Consider the following 7,415-nt stretch of genomic DNA (forward strand, 5'->3'; position numbering starts at 1 on the left):
AACGATAAAGGCCTTAAGCACAAATGATAACCCAACAATAATCAATCGAAACATATGGAGACCATATAAATAATCAATCGTTTCAATAAGAGAGAGTATCAAAAGATTACATTGTTTCCCCCAACAACAATAGGTTTTAGTTCACCATCGTCATGATGAATCTAGATGAAGAATGGAATGAAAGAGATACAAACCCTAAAAAAGAGAAAAGGAGAGCTGTCACCATCTCCAAATCTAGCCCCAAAGGGGTGAAAAGTGTGTTTCTGTGCCTAAGCCATCAAAAGATACAAACCCTAAGACGTTCTGGCCTTTAAATAGGGCATAAAAATGACATAAAACAAGTCCAAGCCCAAACAGATCATAAAAAATAACATAAAACAGGTCCAGGCTCATCTGACAACCGCCCAACGCCTAATTTCACCGCCGGGCGGTTTCCCAAAAGCCTCAGAACCGCACGGCGCCACGGTCAACCGCTCGGCGTTGGTCAACTACACTCTAGTCAACTTTTCAGCATTCTGGTCAACGAGTTGACTTTTCTGGTTGACTGGTTGACTTTTCTTCATTTTGTTTGACTTTTTTGCACTCCAACCATTTGATAATTCAACCATTCTTTTAAATCATTCCAAAAACCTTTATCATTGCCGCCGGGCGGTTCGTCGACTCTTCAAATCTTCATTTTTTTTGCTCTTTTCTTGAGTCAACTACCTGTATCTTTAACTCCATTCTTTACTTTTCTCAAATTAGCTACAAAATAGTGCAAAACAAGCATAAAATCGCTAAAAACAGCTTTTGACTCTCTTCAGACGCATTTATTGAGTTTTGCTTGATTCTAAGCTCATTCCGAGTAGTAAAGAGTGTAATTTGGTCCAAATTGACATATGAAAATAACTGTTTTTCAACCTTCATCAGGTAATTTTTTTATTCATCAAAAGTTTACGAATTTACTTTGGTTACAAATGAACAGAGTCATATTGATAGAAATGCTGATATCACTGTTTCATGTGCTGCTGCGGGTCACAAGTGTGTTCTTGTAGATATGTTTCTTTTTTGTTGCTTGATACTACCCTCTTTTATATAAAGAAGAAATTATAGTTTTTCTTATAAAATGGACCAGAGCAAGTATTATAGTTGTTCTTTCCAGGGTGAGTGATATAGGATATCAGGGGAGAGCCAACCGAACGGTTTGCGGATAAAGGCTACCAAGTGGTCTGTGCGGTTTGTGGATAAGGACCACCGAACGAGTCTGAGACCACCGAACATTAGTAGATTTGTAGAATATACTCTTTGTAATCTTTTTCTATATAAACCATGACATGCTGTAAAGTAATTCATTAATGAATACAATAAGAAATTTCCTATTCTCTCACATCAACTCTCTTGTGTTCGGACTTCCTTCTTCTCATTGGAATTCCCTACTTCTTTTGGCTCTTATTCGAGACTATGGTCTTCCTAAAAGAACCGTAACAATTAGTATCAGAAGGTAACTGATAACGGTTGAGAAACAGTTATTTTCATGTGTCATTTTAGACCAAATTACACCCTTTAAGACTCAAAATGAGCTTAGAGTTAAGTAAAACCCAATAAATGAGTCAGTCGAGAGTCAAAAGCTGTTTTTAGCGATATTATGCTTGTTTTGAAGCTATTTTGATGAAAGTGAAGATGGGGACTGAAGATGTTAGACTCAAGACAAAAGAAGAAATTGAAGAAAAGAAGAGTCTAGGAACCGCCCGGCGGCAAAATTGCACCGTTGGGCGGATTTGCGATTAGAGGCAAACCGCCGGGCGGTGGCGCGATTAGGGACAAACCGCCGGATGACATAAGTGTGCCGCCGGGCGGTTGTCCGCTGGGCCTCAACCTGTTTTCTGTGACGCTCCTCAGCTATAAATAGCCCTGTTGCGATTTCATTCTCATTCTTTTGACAAAAGAGGGCGGCCAGACCTAATTTTCACTCTCTGGAGAGGATCTCTTGGATGCTTAGGCTCCTTTTCATCTTATCTAGGGTTTGCTTTTCCATTCTTCCATTATTTTCATCTAAGTTCACCATGACAATGGTGAATTAAACCCTTTTGTTTTTGGGGGAAACTATGTAATCTTTTGAAATTCTCTTTTATTGAAACTCTTGTTTATTTATATGATTCTTCATATGCTTTGATTATCAATTGTTGGGTTCTCATCTGCGCTTAAAGCTTTTGTTGTTTAACTCATTCGATAACTGTTGTTTGTCTTTATTGATACGGGAACGTACAATAATGTCATGAATTGGTGAGAAATTCCTTGATTAAGCTATACCAACCTAGGGTTAGGGGGTGGGACGATCAATTGTTTTTGCTTCTGTTCTTAATGCGTTATTAATTGCTAGGGGAGGCTAGGGATAGCAAGCCGGTAATTAGTCACCGAGGGATCGGGTTAAGGGTAGGCCAAGAAAGTTTGCATAACAATTAGATAATCAAGCACATTAAACAAGAGGAGTAGATAAAAGGGAGTGAATTAGATGAAATTGTCAACCCCCAACAACTCCATTCATCCATAGTCTTTTTCGTCAATTGAATTAAATACATTGCATGTTTATTTTCTGTCTTTGCATTCACAACAATTAATCTTTTTCTAGAAGTCTTACGATTTTAATTCACACGAACGATACGGCCTTTCGAGTCTCTTGGGAAGAACAATATCGGGCTTTACCGATTATATTACTTGAACGATCTGGTACACTTGCCAGCGAGTCAATAAGTTTTTGGCGCCGTTGCCGGGGAATTGCTGAAGATGTGATCGTCAAGGTAGACAAATTCCTATTTCCAGTGGATTTTGTTATAATGGAGATGGAAGAAAACGACAATGCACCTTTGATTCTTAGAAGGCCATTCATGAAAATAGCCAGGATTGTGATTGATGTCGAAAAAGGGAAGCTTAAAGTTCAGGTACAAGATGAAGAAGTGGATTTTGATGTGTTTCAGGCAATGTCACATCCAAAGGACAACAAATCGTGCTTTCAGATTGATGTTGTAGATGAACTTTGTATGACACAAGAGAATAAAGCTCGTATTGCATCCATATTGGAAAGGACTCTTATCAACGAATGTGAGGATTTGAATGAAGAGGAGGATAAAATGAAGCAGGAGTATGTTAGAGAGTTGGAGACAACAAAAGAAATTCCAGCAGAACAAGCACTTTTTGAAAAGATTGAGCTTAAAGAAAAAATTCCAAAAAGCAAGGTTGAACTGAAAGAGTTACCACCACATTTGAAGTACGTTTTTTTGGAAGAGAATGGAGGAAAGCCAATTATTATTAGTACTTCATTATTTCCAAAAGAAGAAGGAAGGTTGGTGGGAGTCTTAAGAGCAAACAAAGATGCTATAGGATGGTCAATTGCAGATCTCAAAGGTATAAGTCCCACATATTGTATGCACAGAATCCTTATGGAAGATGATTATAGGCCGGTAGCTCAACCGCAAAGGAGACTCAATCCTGCTATCAAAGAAGTTGTGAGAAAGGAAGTATTGAAGTTACTGGAAGCAGGAATCATTTACCCTATTTCTGACAGCAAATGGGTAAGTCCAGTTCACGTTATGCCAAAGAAAGGAGGGGTGATTGTCATTTATAATGAAAAGAATGAACTTATTCCTACAAGGACAGTTACAGGCTGGCGCATGTGCATCAATTACAGGAGACTAAATGCAGCCACCACGAAAGATCATTTTCCCTTACCCTTTATGGATCAGATGTTAGAAAGATTGGCTGGACAAGCATATTATTGCTTTCTAGATGGCTACTCTGGCTATAATTAAATCGTGGTAGATCCTGAAGACCAAGAAAAAACAGCTTTTACATGTCCATTTGGTATATTTGCTTACAGAAAGATGCCCTTTGGATTATGTAATGCACCAGCCACATTTCAGAGGTGTATGCAAGCAATTTTTGCTGATTTCATGGAGAAAAGCGTAGAGGTTTTCATGGATGATTTTTCAGTTTTTGGGGATTCATTTCAAAGATGCTTAACTAACCTTGATGATGTTCTTAAACGATGTGTTCAAACAAATCTTGTTCTGAATTGGGAGAAATGCCATTTTATGGTTAGAGAAGGGATTATGTTGGGGCACAAAATTTCAGCTAGGGGGATTGAAGTGGACAAGGCAAAAGTGGAGGTAATTGAAAAACTTCCACCCCCAAAAAATGTGAAAGGAATTCGAAGTTTCCTCGGTCATGCTGGATTCTATCGAAGATTCATCAAGGATTTTTCAAAGATTGCTAAGCCTTTGAGTAATTTGCTGGCTAAAGAAACACCGTTTGTGATGAGTCCGGAATGTTTGCAAGCTTTTGATACTTTGAAGAAAAGGTTGATTTCTGCTCCTGTAATTGTAGCTCTAGATTGGAATAAAGAGTTTGAACTCATGTGTGATGCTAGTGACTATGCTATAGGTGCTGTGTTGGGCCAAAGAAGAGATAAGGTATTTCATGCTATTTACTACACTAGTAAAGTATTGAATGAAGCTCAACTAAACTATGCTACTACAGAGAAAGAGTTTTTGGCTATAGTCTACGCATTGGAAAAATTTAGATCCTATTTTATTGGATCTAAGGTGATTGTTTATACGGATCATGCAACTATAAAATACCTATTGACAAAACCAGATTCAAAGCCGAGGCTGATTAGGTGGGTGTTGTTGCTACAAGAGTTTGACATAGAGATTCATGATAAAAAGGGAAGTGAAAATCTGATAGCAGATCATTTATCTCGGTTGGTCAACAATGAAGTAACAAGCAAAGAGAAAGAAATCTATGAGTCATTTTCAGACGAAACTCTTCTGTATATCCAGCAAAGACCTTGGTTTGCTGATTTGGCTAACTTTAAAATTGCAGGTGTTATTCCCGAAGAATTGAATTGGCAACAGAAAAAGAAGTTTTTACATGATGCTAAACAATTCGTTTGGGATGATCCGTACTTGTTCAAGATTGGAGCAGATAATCTTCTGAGGAGATGTGTAACAAAGGAAGAAGCAGAATGGATTTTGTGGCACTGTCATAACTCTCCTTACGTAGGACATTATAATGGTGAGCGTACAGTCGCAAAAGTTCTGCAAGCAGGATTTTATTGGCCAACTGTGTTTAAAGATGCCTATAATCATGCTCGGAGTTGTGACAAATGCCAAAGGACAGGGGCTATTTCAAGGAGGCATGAGATGCCATTGCAAGGAATTTTGGAGGTTGAAGTTTTTGACTGCTGGGGTATTGATTTTGTTGGACCCTTTCCTCCATCATTTAACAATGAGTATATTTTGGTAGTTGTTGATTATGTGAGCAAATGGGTTGAAGCTTTAACATGTCCCAAAAATGATGCTAACACTGTGATTAAATTTTTAAAGAGGCAAATATTTTCACGATTTGGCACACCCAGGGTACTCATCAGTGATGAAGGATCCCACTTCTGTAATGCTCAGCTAGCTAAGGTGCTTAAACATTATGGGTTGAAACATAAGGTGGCTGCACCTTATCATCCACAAACAAATGGGCAAGCCGAAGTTTCTAACAGGGAGATCAAAAGAATCCTGGAAAAGACTGTCACTCTTTCAAGAAAGGATTGGTCACAAAAATTAGATGATGCTCTCTAGGCATATAGAACTGCTATGAAAACTTCTATGGGACTCTCACCTTTTCAGTTGGTTTATGGAAAGGCATGCCATTTGCCAGTCGAGATGGAACACAAAGCTTTATGGGCTTTGAAATTTTTGAACTTGGATCCTAATGAAACTCAAAGCAAAAGGAGAAATCAACTGTTAGAACTTGAAGAAATGTGACTGCATGCATATGATTCATCAAGGCTTTACAAGGATAAGGTGAAATTTTATCATGACAAAAAGCTGATCAAGAGAGCTTTCCATCCAAGAGAGTTGATGTTGTTGTTTAACTCAAGGTTGAAGTTGTTTCCTGGGAAGCTGAAATCAAAATGGTCAGGACCTTTTGTGGTGAAACAGGTATTCCAAAATGGAGCTGTGGAGTTAGAACATTCCAATGATGATAATTAATAGCGAAGCTGGATAGTGAATGGTCAGAGGCTCAAACATTACTTGGGAGGAGATGTGAAGCAATCTACTTCAATTATGATGTTGGTGGATCCATGAGGTTTGGGTCAGGCTCGTGACATTAAACAAGCACTACTAGGAGGCAACCTAGATTCTCTCTCTTACCTTTGCATTTAAATTCTTAGAATAGGTTGAATTTTACTTTTTGTGTGTATGCTTGGCTTGAATACTTTTTCTGAAGATGTTTGACTGAATGATTTGCATGATAAGCCTATTTGATGAGGATTTGATGTGGATGAGAATTGAGTTGCAATGCATGTTGATATTCTGTGAAACAAATGGGTGATGACTTATGATTGTGGTTATGATGCTAGGCAGGATGTATGAATGAATATTGTGTGAGAAAGCATGTTGTGTGAGGTATTGAGCTCCAGAGTTTTCATTGTTGTATGTATTGTTCATAGGAAGGCATGAATTATATTGCATTAATCTTGATGATTGATTGAATTGCATGTGAATGTCATATGATCAAGGCCATTTTTGAAAACCCTTCTCTAGCCAAATTTTCACCCAAAGTGTTTGAAAATATTATACCCTTTTTGAACCTTAGCCTTAAATAGGATGTGAACCCTTGTCTTGAGATTCTTTACCTTGAGTTGGGATGAGCTTAATTGTACGTGATGAAAAGGTTCAAGTTTGGGGTTGCATGGGGAAAATTGAAAGGAAATTTAAAAAGCATTGAGCTCAAATGTTGGGAAAGAAAAATACATAAGAAAAAGAAAAGAAAAGAAGAAAAAACATGAAGATGAGCTCAATGCAAAAGAAAAGGGAAAACATTGGGAATAAGTGAGATTGGTGAGGAAGAGAGTTGTATTTAAATGTTGAATACTATGGTAGCCCTCTTAACTCAAGGACTTTGCATTTCAGAAAAACCAATTCTTCTTGTTAGCCCAACCTCATTACAAGCCTTGGAAAAGTCCTTTTGATGGCATTTGCATGTAAGGATTTTGGTTGTTTTAGATGAATGGTGATGAAGGTTGAAAAACAATGATTTTCATATGTCAATTTGGACCAAATTACACCTTTTACTACTCGGAATGAGCTTAGAATCAAGCAAAACTCAATAAATGAGTCTGGAGAGAGTCAAAAGTTGTTTTTAGCAATTTTATGCTTATTTTGCATTGTTTTATAGCTAATTTGAGAAAAGTAAGAATGGAGTTGAAGATACAGGTCGTTGACTCAAGAAAAGAGCAGAAAAATGAAGTTTTGAAGATTCGACGTACCGCCCAGCGGCACACTTAAACCGCCGGGCGGTCCAGGATGAGGAGTAGACAGGGCATTTGACGCCGGGCGGTGGCGGCAGGTTATGGGAAACCGCCGGGCGGCACACTTAAACCA

This window comes from Vigna radiata, unplaced genomic scaffold, assembly GCF_000741045.1.
Source record: "Vigna radiata var. radiata cultivar VC1973A unplaced genomic scaffold, Vradiata_ver6 scaffold_100, whole genome shotgun sequence".
NCBI classification, from domain to species: Eukaryota; Viridiplantae; Streptophyta; class Magnoliopsida; order Fabales; family Fabaceae; genus Vigna; species Vigna radiata.